Source organism: Pundamilia nyererei, unplaced genomic scaffold (assembly GCF_000239375.1).
Source record: "Pundamilia nyererei isolate P.nyererei 1_Seehausen unplaced genomic scaffold, PunNye1.0 scaffold00329, whole genome shotgun sequence".
NCBI lineage: Eukaryota > Metazoa > Chordata > Actinopteri > Cichliformes > Cichlidae > Pundamilia > Pundamilia nyererei.
Window position 1 is genome coordinate 241,511 of NW_005187730.1, and position 22,511 is coordinate 264,021.

The window sequence follows — 22,511 nt, forward strand, 5'->3', positions numbered from 1 at the left end:
CCGTTTTCAAAAATACCCGTGTACGTGTGGACGTAGCCTCAGTCTCTGACTGGAAGCGCTAATTCGTCATTCGGCTTTTGTCAGACTAAAGTAACTGTTAAAACTGTTTGAAAAGCTAAGCTATACAACAAGGAGAGATTGAGAATTTCCTTTTAGTTCTCAGTTTATTTGATATTGACAAAAGTTAGTCAGTTTTGTCTGTTCTTCTGTAAAACAAACTAAGATTTATTTGCAGAATTAATATTTTGTTTCTAAGTGGAATTGACAATTTAGTCTGTTTCGTTTGTTCTATTTTGAAACTTAGACGCTTTAGCGGCTGCCTTTTGTGTAGTTTGCAATATTTGCCTTTATTTATCTGAAAAAGTCTCATGTTCCTTAAGTACATCTACCCTGTTGAACTTATTATGGGAAATAAATATTTAAATCAAAACAAGCTGCTGATTATTTCACATTTTACTTGTGAGCAACGGCACATTTAAATCTTACAAATATAGTTATTTGGCTTATATCGTGATAGATATCGTTATCGCCAGAAATGAAAAAAACATATCGTGATATGAAAAAATCTCATATCGCCCAGCTCTAAGTCAAAGTTATCTGTGCAAATCCAAGAAAGATAAAAGCAAGGCTGCAACAAATAATAATAAATCTGCCAACATTTTTTCTTTGTTGTTTCGCTTTTTAGTCCAAGATCTTCAAGGTCCGCCAATGCTGCGCTTCGGTGGAAACACCAAAACGCCCAAAAATGTAAGATCTATGACCTTAAAAAACTGCAACTTAAGAAATGTTAATGTTGACGACTGTGTTCCAAGTTAAACAGTTGGAATCACTGATGTATGTTTTTTGGTGGTTTATTTACTTCAAAAGATGATCAGGAAATTATCAACAAAATCATTTTTTCAAAAAACTTATCATTTACCCATGTTTAAACCTGTAAAAGTTAGTTTTCAAATGGTGAAACCAGAAATAACCAGAAAGAAATGCTAAAAACTCTGATGTACATTAGAAAAATTGACTGACTTCCAAAATTGTTGCACTTAGTTATTGTCAGCAAATAAGACATGTCAACCACCCTATATGGGACAACAACCATAACAACAACAACAACAACAGCTGGTTACAGCTAATGTTAGGCTTAAATTCTACAAAAATCCAGCTTATCCAACAGGCTATATGTTTGAGGTGACTTCTGCAAAAGTGTAAAATATTGCAAAATATTTCACTGAAAAGTATCAATTTTTTGCTCCCAATTTATTGTCTAGTGCTGGCATTCTCCACATATATTATATAGTGTGTACAAAAATGTGTTCATACTTGCACTGAAATGCAAACTGCCTAGCCTCTATACTACGCATGCTTCCAAATCCCAATGAAAAACCATTAAACATTCAAAAAATGCTGTTGTGGCCCTTTAAGATTCCCTGCTTCTCAACTGAATACCCTGTTAAGTTCCAGCCCATTGTTTCCCAACCATCTGTGAACACCCAGATCCAGGATGTTTACCAAGAGTAAGAAATAACCTTGGACTACACACAGCTCCTCAGACATTATGACGGTTAGCCAGAGATCTTAGTGTATAGAAAGCACAGCACAAAGCTGTTTTTAGAGGTGAGAGACAACCAGAGAATTGCTACCTGTAGTTGCCCTGTTCATTTATGTAACCAAAATATAGAAATATACATTTTCACTGAGATAGAAGTATCCTCTCGCTGTTTTCTGAGCAAAACATACGATATTCCTTATCAATCTTTTAAAAGACATCAAATATACCACTAAAACAATATCAGCCATGGACCGTCGGATCTGTGTAACTGCCTTTCTTAGCGTCTGTGTCATTGTTCACCTAATTTTTTCACAGTACGCTTTCTCTCTCAAACACGTTCACTGCCAGGCTGATAATTCCACATGAATATTCATCATTTATTGAACTCTGCTGGGCACTGTGTAATTTGGCGCGTGAATGTGGGTGTGTGTGTCCTCATTTCAACTTGTGAAACGCTATGGGAGGCCTCCTCAGACATGCTGGGATGTTCAGAGCAATGCACTTCATTGGCCTGAAGTTTTTTTTCTTCTCGTTCTCGCTTCTATAAACTATTAAATCCAAGTTTAACTAACTTGTCTTCTTTAAAATTAAATTGACAGGCTATTAACTATGTGTGGAGATGGCAAAGACTGGAGTCTTTCAAGTCAGCCATTTGTGCATTGTCTGCATACTGCAGAACTTAAAATAAATGACTTGCCCTGCAAAACTGAAAAGAACAAAACGCAAATCAAACCAATCTCACAGTGCATTTACACCTTATAAATAAATTCAAACAAACACCTACAGTGACAATATAATTACGATGGCAATCCCGAGGTTTTGTGGCAAATCTCACACTTGGGTCCTTGATTTAAATTAGATTTATTTCACCATTTTACTGCTAACAAACTATAGTTTGCAGGGTTTTTCCTGCACACAAGTAGTTTAATTTACTCAAGCCTAAATATATTTTTGGATTATAAAATGAACAATGTATCTGCCACTCTGGCAAAGGTCTATTTTAAACCAGGATAAACTCTCATTTTCTCCTGGTCAGGAACAGATTTTGAAACAAAAAATGAATTTTCAATGAGGTTATAAGATAATAAAATATAACAAGAGAAAACAGGTTTGGCCTTACATCAATGTACATTGGAGTAAACTAAATCCCATGAATGAATCAAATGCATGGAAGTGGATGCAGTTTTTAAATACAATAGCTCATAACACTGGTACTGAAACACTGATTAATCACCATCAATTTTGATAAGCTGCCATTTTCAAGGAAAAACACCTTTTCAGCGCGATAGGCTGGTTCACCCTCCTAAACTTGCTTATATGTTACTTTAATATTTTAACTAGTTGGGGCTACTGGTGATATTCAATCACAAAAGCAGTTAAGAGAATAATAGATAATAAGAACTAGATTACAAAACAAGCATAAAATAAATTTCAAATAAATCCACGTTCAATACGTAGCCGCTGTGTCTTGCTTTACTTGACCTCAGGTTTGCCACTGCCATCCTACAAACACAACCTTCAGCCTTCGTTAGAAGCTCAGTCCAGAAATTAAAATAATCACTAAAAAAGTATTCTAGTCAATAAAGAAAATTACTCTTTCAGTATTCAGTGGGAAATCAATGTTATATAACAGTTTGCTGCAGAACACACAAGTTGTGCGAGGGATCACTCTGGCTTGCAATGAGACATACTGCAGCACTCAAGTCAACGAGTACAGAGCACCGTGCTTACTTGATCTAGGGCTCCAGTCGGTGAGTCATGTGGTGGCTGTGGTGGCCTTGTCAGGGACTGAGCAAAGCTGAGGGAAGGAGGGGAGCCTGGGCGTGAGATCAGTGGTGGGCCAACGGCTTACAGTCAAGAGGATGGAATGGTGATGGCGGTGGGGTTATGGCTCCACAGCCGCTCTGTCAAAAAGCACCATCCCAGGTGCAGGGAGAAGCCCGTTGGCCTCCAACTGTCAAGAAAACAGAGAAAAAATGGACAATCACAATATGTTCATTTGCAATGTAGAAATTAACCTTTCACAAGTTATGCTGTAATATTGACAGTTCTATTTGCCATTTGTTAATAACAGGTCATTATTTTTGAATATTTAAAATACCAAGCAGCAATAAACAGCAAAAAAAGTGAAAGAACGTGTTAATTGCTAACAGAGGGAATAAGTCTGTGTGACATGGTGAGACTAGATGCTATTACAGGGGGAACATGCAAAAGCAATGACAAATGTAGAGGTGAAAAAAAACAGGTCCAAGGTGAACTCCACCAGGTACAGCTGGCAACCTTACTACAACTATGGGCTGTTACTTGAGAGTGATTTGTAGTGGTTGATATTTAAAGAATAGTGAAATAGTGACAATGTTTAAGCTTAATCATATGTGATCTGAACATAACACCAATACCACTGATGAAGTGAAAATGATTTGATGATATATTTTTTCTTTTTTTTTGTCATATAAGTAAATATAAGTTGAGTTGTAGCTTACAAGCTGCACCAAACACTAATTTTCAGACTGTTTGTTCTACTCTTATGGCACATTTATGCACACGAAGTCACTGCAATGAGGTGAACTGACACAAATTTGCACCAGGCATTGTAACTGGAGGCAAATCTGCATTTACACAAGTCGTAGACAGAGACAGAAAAGAAGGGAGGGCCTTGGAGAAAAGTGGCAAATCGTATATCTCATGATATTCTGGGGAAAAAAAGCCAATAAGAAGAAAGATAGCTTAAGGGCCGATCAGCTAAAACAGATTGGTTTACACAGAAGAAAAATTAAGGGGCAGTGCCAAGACCTTGTGTAAGATAAATAAGGATTATTTTGAACTGTAAATCATGCAAAGCTACTCTACAAGAGTTTAAGAGGTTCATGTTGAAGGAAACTTTAGCATTTCCATGTAAAAGTGATAACAACCCAGAAGAAAAGACTACATTAAATGAGATTTCCCCTCACTACTACCAAAAGACTGCATCTTATAAAAGAGCAATAAAATTGTTGGGCGAATTCAAAATAGAAGCTTCTATGGAAGACATCTGGAGAATTAAAAGCAACCCACACCAGCTGCAGGGCTTCATTCATTAAATATATTCGAAATATTTAGGTTATTTCACTGTATAACCCAAGAGAAGCACAGAAATCTACTTTAATAATAACTTAGAGCACACACAGAGAAGATAAATCTGAACAGAATTACTTGCCCCTGACATTTGTGTTTCTTGCCTTGACAGCCGCTTCATAGCTGCTCACAGCTGGCTGTTAACAACCCAGCAGGTAGGGACAGACTGATCACAGTAAAATCTGCGCACCATTGTGTCGACTTCGGTGGCTTTACATCTTGTAATCATAACAACTCGTCAACAAACAAACTGAGAACACAAATAACACTCAGACCGTTAAAATTCCCTATGCCATAACAACAGTCAACCAGCAACCTGGAGCTGGAAACTGGATCATTTATGAAGAAAAAACACATTTAAATCCTTTAAAGGAATTCAGTAACTCAGAACTAAAAATCTAAAAACATGCTTATAATATAATGGAAGAAAAGGTTTGAGGTGGATTATTCTGGTCTATATTGAGATTATTTAACATCAGCTCATTTTGGAAACGTGATGCATTAAAGGAATACTTAAAAGAAAATGGGACTTTCCTAAATTTAAAAAAAAAAAAAAAGGAAAATAAAACATGAAACATATGGTATGTGTTTGACTTCATTTCCTTTATAGCACTTTCCACCCTCCCCAAAAGCCCAAACTCACTCCACAAGTTTAGTTTAGCTCAAAATAAGATGACAGAAAGAGAACCTCTGGTCAACAGGACCAGCAAAACCAAGGAGTCTGTTTGGAAACATGTTGGGTTCAAGGAATCCAAAAGTTCCATAAATGCAACACTCGAATCATCATGTCAAAACAACTGTTAGTCCAGTACTGACCAAAAAAAGAGAGGAAAGAGGAAGAAGCAATTATGATTCTTGCTATAAATGAGGTCAGACTGAGGCAAGTACAAAAGCATGTAGACCATCAGAAGTTCAATGTCGCCAGTATCACCATCTATAGACAACATTCAGTCACTATCAAGTACAAGTTCTTGTATATTTATTATCACATGCACCAGGTGTGAGACACTGCTATAGCTGTATTTCAGTGGAACAATGATCTATATTATTTTTCTGTCCTTTTCTCTGATTTCTTGTTAGTTTTACTGACAACCAACTTTGTAATTAAATGAATGATTTATTGACTGTATTGACTTTGAGTCAATGTACAGGAATCTGAGTAGAATGCCTCCCCAGTTTGGCTTTTTGGGTGTTGTGCTCTACAGAGATGACGCCCCTCCCAGACTCAGGGTCTCATGCTAGAAGGATTACATCTCTTGGCTGGCTTAGGAACATCTTCCTGTCCCAGGCCAGCAGATTTGCAAACAGACATATGTATCTATAAAGTAGGCTCAAATTAACCAGTCTGATGACCCGGGGCCAACACTGGTCCACCAAAACATTTGATTGGAAAAGTACAATTTATATTTTTGGTTCCAAATTACTCCATAGGTTAAGGTCCCTTGCAGATTGACTTGTCTTTAATACACATCTAATGGCACTATGCAGAAACACTGAGATCTATTGTTGGATTTGCACTTATTATAAGACATTATAAGATGTTATTAAATGGCTTTACTAGTCAGGCACACTTTAAAACTCCTGATTTAAGCTTAATACACTGGTCTAAAGAAAAGAGGTGTGGTAGATTTATATCACAAGACAAAACAACAGCATCACAGCAAAGAGTTTTATCTTGATGATCATGCTTTTTATAATTGCTGGAAGTTGCCCGATAATAAAATTTTTATTGTTTCCCGTTTAGTCGAGGAGGGCACCTTAGTGCAAGAATTGCATTTCAGAGTTTTCTCTTCAAATACTGAACAATAAAACGTGGAAAGTTACAAACACTCGTGTTTGGAAGAGTCTCAAGTTTTGTCAGTATTGGCTGGATTTGAACGACTATCTGGATCTGATTCACTGGGTGGTTCTGCTCCTCAGCAGACCCCACTCTTCTGTTTCCATCTGTTCAGCTGACACATGGTTGACCTGTGCAACAGCAGATCAGTGTCTCAGTCTGGAGAACGAGCTGCTCGGGCATTATGAGTGATTTTCCTGACTATGGGGATCAAACGCAGTATCAAGCTGAATCAATCTGCAGCCAGAGTCTGTGCGCAGCTCTGCGTAAAAAGGCAGCAGTGTGCTGATTTTAGACGTTAGAAACAGTTTCCTAGTTGTATGTGCTACACAACACGCATTTTATGTAAAGATCAGATAACACATGATTGTTGCCAGGCCCAAACACACCAGCTGATTGACTAGCCCTCTTAATCTGGCTCCTTGCAGTGCTGCAAGAAATTTTCGAACTTCAGCAAGTCAAAAGCCTTCTAAATGCTTTGCATGAGACCTCTCCTGTCTCAGGTTTTTCAGTGTCTATTTAGAGTTTGATCAGATAGCATTTTACAGGTGTGAATTACAGCTCGTCACTGGAACAGCAAAATAGAAGTCGAGTTAACAGGTACATACCCATATTCAAGGGAGAACAATGAAGAGAGAAAACAGAGCTTCAACGTCAACTTTATTTGATCCTCACTTCATCTGGGTTACTTAACAAAAAAGATAAATAAAATTTGCATACACAAGGTTTTTCCAGGCTTATAATGGGTCTTTTGGGGGGGGGGGACTACCCTCATTAGCAAGGCTGGTCCGTGTACATCGAATGTAATGAGTCTGCATTACCTTATCTGATGAAGAACATTTCCTGGTACTTCTAACCATCTTACAAAGAAAAGCATTGTTCGTATATCAGTATATAAACCCCTAATCAAAAAACTGGATTAAAAAAAAAAACGTTCTTTTGACTCTGACGTAAACCTCTTTTGTTGGGAAAACCCTGAGATAAATCTTTAGCAAGTCTGTGTATACTGAGTGTAGCCTGGATTTCAGTGTGGGATTTAATTGATTCCAGTAGATTCTAGCTCTATTTAAAAGCAGGAAATTTACAGCAATCTAATCATTTTCAGCACAGTGGTTGTACTGGTGCAAAATGACTGGCCAGAAGCACTGCAGACGTAGGACAATATCCAAACCAGAACCTTGTTCTCTCCCTTCTTCTGCTTAGAAACTCTTCCTAGCATTCACAGACGGGCTTCAAAGATGTGACGACAAGCAAACCTAGGCTGTTAGGTAAAACGTAACTGGCTGCTTCCTCGCTTAGATAATAACAGGCAGAAGAAAAAAGAAAAAAGTGAGTAAAGTTAATGTTAACAGTGTCAATAATCCTCATCCTCAGGCAAGAATCACTGATGTTATTAAGGCGATACTGGGACTCAGCATGCAGAGGTGTTCAACTATGAACTCAGGGCAGTTATTTTCTTATTGTAATTCTCTGCTATAAAGTTTTAATCTGTGTAGTTCATTTCTCGTTTATCTTGTTAAAAATAGCTTTTAACTTCTGTTAAATTCCTCAAGATTTTCCTTAATTCGCACTTTTCTGATTGGCTGCAGATGTTGCTAAATTGGCATTTATAAAACTCTTGTATATTTTACACAGAAAGACTGCACTGAATGAGGAGCCTTAAAACATGAATGAAAATCTCCTTATCCAATGAACATTGATTTTCAAATATGGATTTTAATGGCTAGCATGCCAAAGACTAAAAAGACAGTGCCAGCTTATAGCAGGATTTTAACAAAAACTTATCAATACCGTTATGAATATGCATCTGGAAACAAGAGCTGTCTAGCGTCATAGCGGATGTCTGCCCTTCACCTTCACACTGACTTCAAGTGTAGACATAATAAAGGGACCTTCAAAAGCACATTTTAACTTGCTCAAGAAGCCAAAACCTTGTCCCATCTAGTGCAGGTAACCAACAAATCAAACTCTTTTGCTACAATAAAGTATTATGACAAACTACTTTATCAAAACACATGAAGGCTATATTTCACACAGTCCTTGATTTCTTTAAGTCTGGTGAACCAGCAGCCTTGGCTTTGGTGGACCAGTAGGCTTGTTTTGGAACAGTGTGCCAGCCTTTCTGCCTCATCTACCAACGCTTCTAAATAACTACAATGACTACGTGATGGTCAGATAGTCATCAGATGCTAAAAGGTCAGCCTGCTTATACCAGAGGGTCGAGGAGGAGTTCAAATTTGGAGCATTTTATGAATTAAATGAGAATCATTACATAACAGAATAATTGTGATGTCTGATCTTGCATTCCATTGTGTAACAATGGAATCATGCCAGCAATCGCACCCATAATAAAACCAGACTGACTAATTGGTGATTGTTGATTTCTGGCTTAGAAATACTGCTGATGTTACAGAGAAAAAAAAATACTGACTACAAGCAAGAACAATTAAGGTGCTTTTTATTTTGAAGTGAAGATCCTACAACATCTGAGAGAAGCAGAGAGCAAATACTAGGCAATAGTTGGAAGGAAGAACTCACTTTTAATAGGAAGAGACCTCCAGTAGAGCCAGGCTCAGCGAGGCAAAGCCATCTTCCATGACTGGTTGGTGAGAAGAAAGAGAAGGGGCAAAAAAAGTACCCAGAAACACCAAACACAGAAAGCCCCACAGCAGCTTAAACAATCAGCAGCATTACTGAGGGACAGCTCAGGCTCACCTGATCCAGTCCTAATTGTAACTTGTACAAAAGAGAAGTTTAAAATAAGAGTAATAGAGGGGATGGTGTCTTTCTCCTGAATCAGAACACAAACCTAATTCTACAAAAGGGAGGTCTGATAACTGAAAACTCTTCCTCCAATTCTACTTACAGAAGAGGCACAAGGAAGCCTGCACTCTGAGGGTGGGTCTTGATATGATGAGGCATATAGAAATCAAGGTATTAGACCCCTTTAGCACAGAAACTGTACCTTCTTTATTACAAAAGCATTACTAAGGTAACCCACTATTATTTTCAAATAATGATACATTCAGAATCTAAAGGTGACAGGGCTTTTTCCATTGCTGCTCCAAGACCCTGGAACAGTCTTCCTTCATTTATAAAGATCACCTCCTCTTCAATCAAACCTGAAGACCTAGCAATTTTCACAGGTTTTGGATCACTTTGAAACAGGGTCTATTCTGTCGTAGTTATTTAGTTTTGGTTGTTTTTATCTTGTTGGATAATGTATGCATGTGTATATGTATACATGTATTTATGTCCATGTGCATGTGTGTGTATAGGCATTTGTATATAAGTGTATGCATGCGTATATACATATGGATGTCTTGTAATCTTTTTATTTTTTATCATTTGTTCTAAATTTTTACAAATTAAGAAAAAAATGCAAGTACTTTAAACATGCACAGTATTTTAGTCACTTTCAAACCACTATGCCAATTATTATCTAGTCTAGACTTTGAGGTGTGCGCATTTGTGGTTGCACAACTGCACAAGTTCTCTCAAATTAAGCATTCTATTCCTGACTCTTTACAAATTGATTATTGGATTATTTAATAATCAAATTATTTGCAGCTAAATATGATTAAGCTGGAGCTTTTAAATAAATTAGGTTTGATTTGAGTGATCAAAATGTTGCTGGCTCTCGTTAGCCCGTGACTTTTCCCTTTTAAAAACAACGGTGCTTTCTAGATGCACAACATGAGCATAGGCAGAAACTGTAAAGTAAAGTTTTAACTGACTACAAACTGGTTCCTGAAAAGCCAGCCTCCAACTGAACAGGTTTACCTTTTTTCCTACTTTTTGAAATACTGCCAAAATGCAGGTCATGTTTTCTAAACATGACAGCATACCAGGCTTCAACAGTCAGCCAACTGTGGTTGAGTTAAGTAGGTCAGTTTTGTGTGCTCCATAATGATGCTTCTTGTTGACAGGAAATTCAGTGGGTCTTGTCTTATCTATTAACATGTTTGGGTAAACATGACACTTGACATTGGAGTTTGTGTGCACACATGCACACTCACTACTGACCATGTGAAAACAAACCACAGAAATATGACCATCAGGGGAATCTTTGCTCAGTCTTAGCTAGTGGAGCTGGAGAGGTACAGCAGGGCTCGCAAAATTTCAAAGTCCCCGGTAGCCCTTCAGGCAGAGACTCTTCAGTTTTGGTAGTCCAAAATAAATTTAAGTAGCCTGAATAAAAAAAGAAAGCAATTTTTTGATTGATGTTTTGTTTCCGTTACAATACATTAAAGTATAATATTGTAACGGAAACAAAACATTAATCAAAAAATTGTTGAAACACAAATTACAACATTGTATAAAAATTACAATCATCAACTCAAATATTTGGTTCTAATTAAACAGAAATTTCTATGAACTTGTAAGAACTGTAGGACATGAATCAGTCTGTGTCAGATCCTGAATTTGAAATTTCCACTGAAGTCACGGGTAAGAGGCAAGTGGAACCAAGATCTAGGCCATTTGCTTTTTGAAGTTTGCAAAGACTGCTAAATTTTGCCAGTGGTAGTTCAGTCTTTGCAAGTACTAAAGAGATTTTTCAGGTTTATTTTTAGTATGTTATTTGCAATTGGTGTTTGTTCCAGGAAAGATATTGCAGACTGAGCAGTAATGCATTTCTTGCATTTCTCATGGGTTCTAATGGGGGCCTTTCTTAAAATTACTGGTCCCAGTAACAAAGGCGCTTGTCGACTCAGAAATCGAGGGAAAACCAACAACACACCCGGCAGAACATTATGTTATTTACACGGGTGCAGATAAGTGGTCCGCATGTGCGCATTCGCTGTCAAAATAAAAGACGCGCACCAGATAAGAAGTTGGAACGTGCGTTTGCGTCCATATAAAAAGCACTGTTTTTGTCCACTAGAGTGGGATTTTCACGGCACATTCTGCACCACATCTCTGTGCGTTCATCATTTGTTTGAAGCCAGCTCACCTCCTGCAACCACTTTACCGAGAATACGTGCTTCTTTTGTGGTTCGGACTCCTCCTGACATTTCTCTGGAGGTAGAGGAACACCAAAGTAATTGCTTAAAGGAGCTTCTTTGACATCTTTAAGAGTTCTAAACAAATGTCTGTCCTCCAGAAAATCTTATGTACGCAAACATGCGTTGCAACTTCTTATCTTGTGCGCGTTTTTTATTTTGACAGCGAATGCGCACCTGCAGACCACTTATGTGGTTATTTAGCTTGTCATGTTGCAGCCGCAGAAATTCTTTTGTCCATGAAACCATAAAGCTGCACTTTCTTTTTGCCTTATAGTCTGATTTGTCATAACTTTTCCGTGGTAAGCTTTTCTTTGGCTGTCACTTCTTCACCCCGACCTGTCTTATTTGGCTCAGCAGAACTAAAATATATATCCTGCTGCTTTTACACGCACTCACATAAGCTCAGCGATTCTCTGCGCGATCAACCTCTCACATGTTTAAGCTGCGGGAGATTTCACTTGTCATGTTTGCATAGTAAGCTAACGATTGATAAGACGATGTCAGAGGAATTGGTGCACAAATTATCATCACTCACAGATCAGTGCTGTTGCTCTCTATACACAGTTCACGCGATTGCAAAGTGAAAGCAAAAAAACAAGCGCAAATTCAAACGCGATTTCAATATGTCACATATTGACAGTGGCTCACCCAATGACATAATTACCCAGCTACATTTCTGAAAGAATGCAAAAGCATCCTTCCTATGACAGCAGGGCTGAGTTAGATTTTGGTAGCCCGACTGGAAGAATCGCTAGCCCCGGGACGTCGGGCTAGCGATTTTGTGAGCCCTGTACAGGATAACAAAATCAAACTTAATTGGTATAGCATCTTTTGTGCAGCTTAGCACAGTTAAACTGATAATAGGCAGTAGGAACATTTTAATTTCCTTTAGTACAATAAGAATGCATCATTTGAGCAACTGAAGATAAACAATGTTAAGATGGAAAACTTGTTTTCCTTATATGTATTAATCAAAAAATAATTTAAAGTGCACTAAAAACATAGCTGGCTGTCTTCAACTCAGAACGTCAACCTTCACGTCACATTAACATTTCTGCACTGAATAAAGACACAGCTTACTTGCAAGTGGCTAACACCATTACCAGCATTTATGCTTATACTATACTGTGTGGTATGTTTGAGTTAATTTGCAATTTTGCCACTAAAACAGTAGTTTTGTGGTGTTTCTTCCTTTAAGTCAATGCAACAGATGGCAGCAGGGAAGAACTAGATGGAAGTGCACCGGAGAAAACCATGATACCAATCACAGTCGTTGTAGGCTGCATCGACGCAATTTCGCTAGATTTCCAAGGAGGTACATTTCAGGTTACATCCAAGTTACACCGCATGTAGGATTAGGGCGGTATGATCTCAAATCAAAATCAACTGAACATTTTACCTCAATTACAATTAATGAACTATGAATTTTAAATGGACCCCATACAAAGCAATCTGATCCTGACATGTTTACATCTCAAGTGTCTGAACAGAAAAAATCATTTTTAACATCTGCAGAATAGTCCAACTTTCGATAAACAGAAGTAGTAGTTGTGAAAACCAAATGTGCAAACCCATCACTGTCTGGATCTCTTCTTCTATTGTCACCTTGCTGCATGCCACAGTTTTCAACCAGCATAACTCACAACCGACACGGGCCAGATTATGTTGATAAGAGATCTAATTCATTTCCAATTAATTGTCCAGTCCTAAAACAGAGTTATGATCTTTTGAGGATGTAAATTTAATGCACAAGTATAAATCTCACATAACAATGAGTAGAGTTTTTCACAGTCAAAAACACAAAAAGGGAGGCAAAAAGCTGAGAAGAGGACATCAACTACAACTGCACTCTCATTTCAAATCAACCACTGGACAGCCAACAACTGACTTCCCACATTCTGAAATGATATGTCAGTGTCATTTACATTTTCTAAATCCTAAATTAATTTAGTGATAAATAATAAGAAGCAATAGGGAAACAAGCTAAACGTGTTAATCAATAACCCAAATGAAGTCACTCTGACCATCAGCAATTCCCCAAATCATTGTCTGCTGACATTAAAAGAAGGCACTTTCAGCCCTACTTCTAATATAATTTACTTTTCAATAATCTTAAAAGTTATAGTGTACAGAGAGTACATACTCACAAACTGTCTTTAAGCTGGGATTTGTGAGCAATCACCACTGAAAAACCTGCCCTGCATCACACAGCGAGTGGTACTTTCTTCACTGCTATCAGTCCAGTGTTGCCTTTTTTGTAGGTACTGCTCACTGCAGTCATCTCTGGCTTTGTCACCAAACTCGTTTTCTCCCTTTTCACACACACCATTTATCCATCAAGTGCATGCAAAATGCTATGGCACTGGCAGGTTAGCCTGAGATTAGAACCACACCTCAGTGACCTGCATTTCAGCTGAATGGGACAAAAGGGAGAAAAGTAATGGAAGGTGGGCAAAAAGGAAGAGAACAAAGCTGGCTGGATACATATTTTAATAACAGGTAGAGCCAATATGCAGAACTGACTCCATTTAAAGACCAATGAGTGACAAAACAGAACTATCAAGACAGAAAAAAAAAACGTGTAGAAGCAAGCATATTATATAATTGATAGGTGGGTTATGCCCATTTCAATCTGTATTCTTATAACATTGCAATAGTGCTTACATTTTAACAAAAAATATAAGTGGTGAACAGTCAGGGTAATCAATAAAATGCAAGAACTCATACACTGCAACTACAACAGCAAATATTTTATTTACCAAGTACTTTGTTGCAAATATGTGATTAATATACAGGTTTTCTTCCAGAAAAGTTGTTAACCCGGGCAGCTTAGACTGGCATGGGGACTGAGGTGTGTGGGGCTGCGGGCAATTGAATGTATCCGCTCAATTACTGTTGCACTATCAATCTGCTGTAACGCTAATTGAGTTGCACAGATGGACGAGCAGAGATGTGTTGGTACATATCTGAACGCACAGTGGATAGAGAGAGAGAAATAATTGGGGACTTTATTTCAAACTTATTTAGCACTAAGGTCCAATGCGAATTTTTAAAAATGGTTGAAAAACCTTTCAGCTACAGCTACGAGGTTCAGTGGATTTAGAAGTTAGCAATTTTAGATGTTAGCAGTGAGTTAGATAACTAGTTAACCTTACGCACCATGATTGAAATATCACGAAGCAAAAAAACAAAACAATGACCAGCGAGAGAGTATCGAAATATGGTTAACGTACATGAAAGTAATCAATGCAATCAGACAGACAGTAACCAAAAAACAAAATAAGACAAAAAGAGAAAAGCTATGCAAGTAAAACACGAAACTACGCCTTGAAAGCTCACTGGCAGTAAAACCTGAAACGCTTTTCTGAACTGAGAAATGTCTGTCATATTTCAGGTCTGCTTATAGAACAAAAACGCTGGATGTGCATCTGAAATTAGTGAGGGTGATCTATGCAGCTACCCATGGAAAACTCCAGAAACGAATTCGTCATCAAACAATCTTCTTACCATACTGAGGTATGAAAACCCATCAATAAAGGTAGAAGCTTGAAAAGATTAGATGTTCTGTGGAAAACTTTTAAAAGTTTCTGCAATCACTTTGCTTCCTGTGAAGTAACTAAATGTTACAGCTTTTTCTATAGTGGTATCACGTTAGGCCCAGCGGGGAATAGCCTGGGCTTGAAATACACTAGCAGAAAGCCCACTATCATCAGCCCCCTCAAAAGTGAGTGTCTCATTCTGCTGATGAACGCTAAATCCTCCACCTAGGACTACAGCATCACTACACGCTCTGTAGCCGCTGTGACTTCTGAATAACACGACACCAAACAGTTCTTCATCTACGGCAGGGTCTGGTTGATGTGACCCTGCAGCTCACAATAGGTTTTCCAACATAACCAGGACCAAAATAGTAGTTTTTATATTACTACCCCAAACTTCCATTACTGGGTCAAAAATGAACCATATTCATTTCCTGTGGAATTTCATGGGAAATTCTGATTCTTATCAACAGTGACGGCCAGGAATGGATATTTTGTGGACCACAAAGAGTGTCACACCCTAAGATTATTTTACACAGCAAGAACTAACAGACAGCTTTCATTCAGCATTCAGACAGTTTATTCTTAGTAAATATGTAGATTAACAACCTGTGCCATTCAGGGGTAGGTTCAAACTAGGGCAGGGCAATATGGCCAAAAATATTTATCACTATATATATTTGAAAATTTGCGATAACGATATAACTGATAATATAATTGACTAATAATAATAATTATAATTCAAAAATTGATTGATAACTCCACAACGTTATTAGTACAAAAAAACCCCAAAAAACCTATCAATGTATTTTCACTTAAACAAGCAGCTTTTTATGTGCATTAAAGTTATGTAAAAATTTAACAGTGCAAATGCAAATTCCTCGCTGACAGTTTAACCAAAAGGGATTTCCAGTGGAAACCAGCCGACATATCTTGAGCATAACCATGTATAATATCCACAAAACTTAGAAAGAGGTTATACACACACACAATACGGTAATATTATGTTGAAGCACAGTACGTATCACTCCGCCAGGCTCCTGCCTACGGTAGCCGTAATGCTCCGACAGTCCATCAAGCAGTGCGGCTTCGTAGCTTACGAGAGTCGTACTAAAACATTTTTTGACAGATTTTCGAGCGCCATGTACCACATAAAATCGCTTTGAGGTGAGTAAGCACAACCAGAATTCATACATAAGGCACACGATTTTTCAGAAAAATCAAAAGATTGATTTTAAGTGTGCCTTAATTTCTGAAAACAGTAATAACAACAGTATACCGGTATTACCGTGAACAGTATGATTTGGCCCAGCCCTAGTTCAAACTTCTACAGTGAACTACTATGCCAAACAAACCAATCAAGTATGGCCTAAAGATCTTCTGGCTCTGTGATGCACACATCCTTCTTTGCAAGATCTAGAATGGTTTCCTCAGTGAGACACACAGCTGAAGAAGAAGATTTTTTCTTCTCCAATGTACCTCTTCCACAGTGTCTCCTGGGACACTATTGTGAGGACTCTATAATAGGACAAGGCAGAAATCCTTCGTCTGAAGAAGGCTTCTGAGTTCTGGGAGCACAGTGTGCATTCAATGGCAGGCTTACCATAGTCAGCTATGTCAGAAAGAACGAAGTGGCTGTTGTACTCCTGAGAATGATGTATCACAAGAAAATAGTTGATGAAAATGCTAGAAAGGGGAAAACATAATTTATCACATAGTACAATAAGACCAAAGAAGGTGTAGATACTATGGTTCAGATGGTTCACGCCTACTCTACACTCTGAAATTGTAAAACATATAGGTGGCCCATGGTGCTGTGGTACAACTTGACATTGCCACCGTGAGTGCTTACACTTTTTTTCACTGCTCAGCACCTTGAATTCAAGAATTGTATGACCACTGCATAACGGGTCCTCCTCACTGAGCTCTCAAAGGAGCTTGCTACACCACATATGAGAAGCTGACTGAAAGATTGCCCCAACTGCAAACCCCAATCACTGAAGAAATAGGAAGGTGTGGGATGACAAAAGCCACAACTCAGCTACAGAAAAAAAAGCAAACAGGGCCAACCAAAGACGGCAAGACTTCAGATCCAACTAATGAAGATCATAAAGTCAGCAGCCGGTGTGGGGAATGCAAAAAAACCTCTGTGTAGCAACTACAGTCAGAAACAGGTGGTTTGTCACAACTGTGTGTATGTACTGTATGTAAGGGGGAGCAAGCCAAAAAAAAGGAAAGAGCAATTGTCTGTATAATTGTTGTTTTAAAAATCTTACAAAAGTGAAAAATACAAAATGTTTCAAACATTAAATCATTCTTGACCAAAATGACAAACGTGGGATAAAAACAAATCGATTTTAACACGGGTGGTTTTTGACCCACTTATGGAAGAGTGCAGGCTCCAGTCACTCATGCATCCAAGGGTTAAAGGACATCAGACAGAGGTCCTTTTTAGAGTAGCAGCTAAATGACATCAAAGACAACAGAGAGCAAGTGGGTTGGGAAAACAAACCTTAAACCAGATTGGTGTAAGGACAAAAAGGGAAGAGTGTAACAGTAAAATAATATGCATCTGAAAAACAGAAGCCAAAAATAAGGAAACAGCAGCATGTGTGTCAGGGGAAAACTTGAAATTTTTGTTTTATTACGGCTGACCCATATGCGTCAAGGCTGAAAGTGTTTCCATGGTAATTATGACATAAGAAGCGGTAATCCTACAGTTTTTGTTATGCAACACATTAATTATAGAAGATTTTTTCCCAGACAAGGAAGTTTAATCCAGCACTGACACGGGTTACTGTAGCCACATGAAAGGCTTACAAGTTATAACTGCATTAAAAAGATGTTAATGAAGTCAAACATCTGGATACAGTCTAAGGTCATGGATAACTTTAAAGTGCCAAATATGACAAATCTGCAACACGTTTAGCAAATAACTGAAAACCATAGCTGTCTTGCAACATGTCACACTGCAAACCAAAATTTACAATAAAACAAAGTTTTTGTTATTTCAATTTTATACATTAACAATATGGCAGGAATCCTCCTTTAATACGTACAGCCTGTCTGCCAATGCATACTTTGTTTTATTTCCCATGCTGAAATTTTATTTCTTTAATTCTACAGGGTTTTAAGTATTTATGAGTTCTTGTACATTTCTTCAGATTTTTTTCAGCCTAAATAGCCAAATCTGGTGCTTTAACGTTATAGATTTGTAGAGCCTTTATTTTGAATAATAATTATTGGACAAATCCTGACATCCGATTTTAAATCCAAGACCAAACATCCATGATACCTGCCTCCCATTTTCTGGTGCAGGGAACACTTGGTTAAATTATGTTCGTTTAGTGAAAAGTATAATGTTAAAAGCATTGTTATAAAAAATTTTATCAAATCAAAACTAAAAGTAGATGCGAAAAGACATTATAATGATTTTTTTTTTTTTAAACTACCTTGTGTGCTTCAGTGTTTCAGTTTTTGTCAACACACCAAGTGTTTTTATTGAAACTGGCACATCTATGTGACAGGAAGTGTTGTGTTTGTTTTGTGAAAACCTATCATGAACTTCTTGTGTCTCATTCCTAAACCAAAATTTAAAAAACAAACAAACAAACAGGTCTTACATTTACAACACTTTAAGCCGAATTACTCTACAAGGACCACAACGTTTACTTAAAAACTGAAGAACAGTCTGGAAACACCTGTGATATAAAATATCCATAGACCCCAAACTAGCACCAAATACCCGCATTGCACAACAACACAAAACAAGCGGACTTCCTTTTCTCTTAGTTCTTTGTTCACCTTTGTTAACTGCCACAGTCTAGACATTCATGCAAACGATACGCTGCTATACAAGAAATCTTTTTTTCTTTCCTTGTGACTCTTGAACTCTCGAGTACTGAAGTTTCCCAGGATGATTAATCAAAGACGCTTTTTCACACCAGTTAATACTGCCCCTAGTTTACTCCAAGCTGTTCTGAACTCCTGTGCTCTTTCACCTTGCCACATAGATTTTTTTCCTGAAGAAGATGGCATCCATCAGTATCAATGGATGATAACACATAATGATGTCACATAATTTTAAAGTTGGATAAATGTGTGACAAAGAGCTCAAAAAGCAAAAGCATCTATAAGCTTGAATACAGACTGAATCTTTTTCCACTTGTAATATTAGTTGGAAAATAATATCACTTGTAAATTCTTTGATTATCTAATTATGTAAAAAATCAGCTTCAAGCTTCCTGACACTGAAACAAAGACCCACGATCAACATGACATTGATGAGCATGCCCCACTACAGTTCATTTTATTAACCTTAAATGCCGTCTCTAATGATGTAAACAGTTTTTAAAATGACTTCCCTAATTAGTACAAACAAACAAACAACACTTGCAGTCATCGGTTTGTACAGTAAACATCACAAAGCTAAACTAAAGCAGCACACTGCTGGCCAGCCACAAACTGCAGACTCACCTGTGAGGACGCGGTGGAGCATTTTATACATAGCAGGTATCAGTAGATCAGAAATAGAAAGGTGCAGATGAATAATAATAATAATAATAATAATAATAAAAGAAATTTTTTAAATTGCTCAACGGTAACAAAAAAAAAATCCACAGCAGTTTCCCACAATTAGTCTGAAGTGCTTCACTCAAAAAAAGCAACTGTAGCCTTACATCCGTTTGTGAGTCACTCAGTCTGACTTAGTTGGTTTGTTGTGGGAAGTGAGTGAGAGAAGTAATCAAAGCATTTAGTCATAAAGTGGGCATAAAAGCTGAAGCTGCAGCACAACAGTTAGTACCTGCACCACAGAGTTTTCTGTTTAGTGCACATAAACAGAAAATGTTATGAAGAGTGGAAAGCGCTCCAATAGTGGGTGCATGTTAAAGCTGGAAAGGTACTGTTCATTTACAATCACATAAGAGGACGCCAATCGAACAGACTGTCTAACAGTAACCTCGCTGGTCCGGATTTCTTTGTAGATGAACAATAGATGAATAGATCCCTTCTAAACCCGCAGCATATGGCATGAAAATCGTGTTGAATAGAGATAGTAATACTCTTTCTTTTGCATTATCTATTAACTATTTTTATTATCTATTCTAAACAGTACAAGTTTGCTAAGCACAAGTAGAGCCCCACTTTGGTCATTTTACTCGCAGAAAGGGTTAAAGCATTTCTCAGCCTTGAGGCAAACCTAAGTCCTAACTTAAATTACCAAGTGAACTTCTTGATTAAAAACGTTTGGCAGTCTCTCAAAACAAGGCCATTTAAAACCCAGGCACATGGACACCTTCATGCTTCACTTCACAAGAGGTGTTTAAACACCCATATGTTCATTACACACTGTTTGCTTCACATCTAAGGTGAGAAACCCGCAACTGTTAGGTGAATTACCAACGGTTTCCTCCAGACACGCTAACGTACCTGAGAAAAAAAGCTGCTCACTTTCTCTGCTTCCAGCATTGCCACTCAAACAGTTGTCATCAGAAAACACCAACTCGGATCCACTCAAATCAATCCACAAGGAAAAAACTGTTGGGTGACTCTTTTTATTGTAGCCTGACCTTGTCCAGAAAAACTGGGCCATTAGGGCTCGACTGTTAACTTGCTCGCCACTACTACTCTCGTCACTCTATTTTCTCACCTACACTATTAATTTCTTCCTGTATGTGCTCGGTTCCTTTCTCCTTCACTCCCTCCCACCCCTCAAATTCTCACTGTCTGCTACTCAAGCCTCCCCCCCTCAGGCGAGAATGTAGGCCATTGGTTTCTGTTTTAGCCACAGCAGCAGCTGAATACAGTACACATGTATGTATGTATGTACGTAGGTTTGTGCCTGTGTGTGTGTTGCCGCCTCACAATGACTCAGAGCGCCAGACTTCAGGGACAAACCACAGACTACACCAACAGCCCATCTGTTGCAGTTTTGCAGAAACGAAATCTCCTGCACGTCCCATTGCATAATTTGATAGATGATCTGAAACGTGCTCTGAAAAGAAGTTTATTTTATCCACAAGCTCTGTTGTGTAATAACAACAACCTGCATGGAGTATGTAAACCAAGGCTCTCATACTGCATGCTGAAACTTGACTGGAAATGTAGATCTCACACCTCAGTAAGCGATTAACGCCAACAATGCAGTACCTGAAATAAATAAACAAGAAACCTCAAGATGCGAACTGGAACTCTGCCGACAACATAATACATTTTTATCCACTGCTGCTTTCTCGTATCAAATGGATATGTACACATTTCTTAAGCACACAAAAGCAAGAACTGAGAAAGAACTGAAGCGCTATAATAGGTTTTTTTTACTGCAACTGGCCGCAGGGAGAAGAGTTTAATGTCATGCAGTTATGTTTTGGGATGAGGGTTATTCAACATAAACTGAAGTTATAAATCTTAGGGGAAAAAAAAAAAAGTTCTGACCCCCAAATATCCCTTTTTTTTTTAGTTGCAGGTCATTAAAGTACACAAAGTTGTTCAGATTTGTTTTGTTTCCCTGTCAATTTTGAGCACTCATAGCTTCATAAATATTTACAGTTTTCAGAGATGAAAAACATTTAAGCAACCTGATCAAAGTTGTAGCCGCTCCAAGTCACAATCTAAAGCTGGTTTAACGTCTGTGATGTAGAAGAACAGAAACAAGCATTAGTACCCTATAGGGGAGAGTTTTGATAATCAATTTTCAGACTAAAATCAATTTTAGCTTGAATAAAGCAATATCGATTCATTAAAATCCTGAATCGATTTTTAAATATAAATATATTTTGCCAGAAATGCCAGAATCTCGGGTTAAAGATCAAAAAAACTATTTCAAACAACCAGTTAATCCTGATGCTTTTATTGGAGTTAGTTTGTGAATATTAAGCTGAAAGCGCTTAAGCACAGAACAATATACTGGCCACCTCCTGTGCTAGCCCTCAGCCTCCTAGTAGACACAAATACATTATCAATTTGAAAATCGTACATCACCTCATTCTCGGGCTGTGGGATTCACAAGAATTTCATAAAACTTGACCAATAACCTTGCAGTCAAGGTCACTGAGAGTCAAACTCACAAGAATTTTAGTAAATACACCTATGGTGTCAATTTCAAACTCCTATGTTGCCTTGTTCTTGTGTCCATGCCGCCAACTCACTCGCCATCAGCCTTTTACGGCGGAGGAGGAAAAAGAGCACTTGTATGAAGGAGTGAATGACACTTGTAGTAAGAAAGCACTTTGTGTGCTCAAATGGCTCAAAAGTATATTATAAGTACCAGCCCATCTTGTTGAGTGAGAGCTCTCTGGAGGAAATCTAATCCCTGTAAAGAAAAAGGATGTGCTTGATTTGAAACAAACAAAAAAAGCAAGCTTTGTAGCAAAAATGAATGCAAAAGCCTGTAATGATTCAATTGCATCTGTAGTGTGCTGTTTATCGCTGAAGACTCGCAAGCTTCCTGGTCAGTTAGGGTCTTTCTGTGT

At 37.9% G+C, this 22,511-nt stretch overlaps 1 protein-coding gene across 5 annotated transcripts in view; it reads right to left on the reverse strand.

The window, feature by feature from the left end:
* Positions 1-22,511, reverse strand: part of ncoa1 (nuclear receptor coactivator 1) — an 80,911-nt gene that overhangs the window by 49,214 nt on the left and 9,186 nt on the right. For all 5 annotated transcript variants that reach the window (XM_013915603.1, XM_013915604.1, XM_013915601.1 and 2 more), the window contains one exon: positions 3,275-3,497. The gene's annotated coding sequence lies outside the window, so the exon portion shown is untranslated. The remainder of the gene's footprint in view (positions 1-3,274; positions 3,498-22,511) is intronic.